Source organism: Bison bison, unplaced genomic scaffold, assembly GCF_000754665.1.
Source record: "Bison bison bison isolate TAMUID 2011002044 unplaced genomic scaffold, Bison_UMD1.0 scf7180017855072, whole genome shotgun sequence".
NCBI lineage: Eukaryota > Metazoa > Chordata > Mammalia > Artiodactyla > Bovidae > Bison > Bison bison.
Genome location: NW_011485645.1, coordinates 2730 through 3923, shown reverse-complemented (window position 1 = coordinate 3923; position 1194 = coordinate 2730). Strand labels below are relative to the sequence as shown.

The 1194-nt window shown below is 40.4% G+C and overlaps 1 pseudogene; it reads left to right on the top strand.

Annotated features, from left to right (window-relative positions):
- Positions 1-630: 630 nt before the first annotated feature.
- LOC105001640 lies at positions 631-987 on the top strand (annotated as a pseudogene).
- Positions 988-1194: the final 207 nt, after the last annotated feature.

The window sequence follows — 1194 nt, the reverse complement described above, 5'->3', positions numbered from 1 at the left end:
GAGAGTCTGAGTGAACTCCGCGAGTTGGTGATGGACAGGGAGGCCTGGTGTGCTGCGATCCATGGGGTCACAAAGAGTCGGACTCGACTGAGCGACTGATCTGATCTGATCTGATGACACCTCATCCCAAATCTGATGAAAGTAGGTACATATAAGCAATGAGTAAATGGTTAGGAAAAAATATCAAAAAGTTCTTACAATAGGCTTTATTTAAAGGTTGTCACAAAGAGACTAGTTCATCAAGCATATTTGCATTACCAGGAATAAAATTCATTTTTCATTAATTTGCATTTTAAGTCTGTAGCCAAATTTTAATGCATTTATCAAAGGAGAAGCCATGAATTAGCTTTTTCAAGAGAGGGTTAACCAGCTTTAAAAAAATAGATCTGATATCTATTCTTCTTTGTTTTTAATTCCTTTACATATTTATTTTATCTGATTATACATCAAGTACTCTAGCAGTTACATGCTTAAATTCTCTAGGAAAATCTCTCAAACAAAACCTTTCACTGAGCTCTTTGAGGAAGACACAACACCGCTGCAGTGGAGCTCCGTACTGTCTGCTCCTGCTCCTGACTCACTGCTGTTCTCTCTCGAGGAACAAGTTGGTCCGGAAGCCACACCCCAGCCATGGCCTTTAAAGATACCGGCAAGACTCCTCTGGAGCCAGAGGTGGCCATTCATTGGATTAGGATCACCCTCTCCAGTCACAACGTGAAGTCTCTGGAGAAGGTGTTGCTGATCTGATCAGAGTCGAAGGAAAAGAATCTCAAAGTGAAAGGACCAGTTCACATGCCTACCAAGACTCTGAGAATAACTACAAGGAAAACTCCTTGTGGTGAAGGTTCTAAGACTTGGGATCGATTCCAAATGAGGATCCACAAGCGACTCATTGACCTGCGCAGCCCTTCTGAAATTGGCAAGCAGATCAGTTCCATCAGTACTGAGCCAGGAGTTGAGGTGGAAGTCACCATTGCTGATGCCTAAATCAACCTTTTTAATAAATCGATAATCATTTGGTTTTTTTTTTTAAAAAAAAAGCTTTTGCTGAAATTGAGTTAACAAAAGATATATCTGGTTGTCTGACATTAAGCTGAGAATGACCACTTAAAGATGTATCTCAGAATCGAATCCCCTTTGGTGTATTTTCTGTTTGTTCTCTTCCCTGTTCTTGCCATAGTACTAAGATAACAA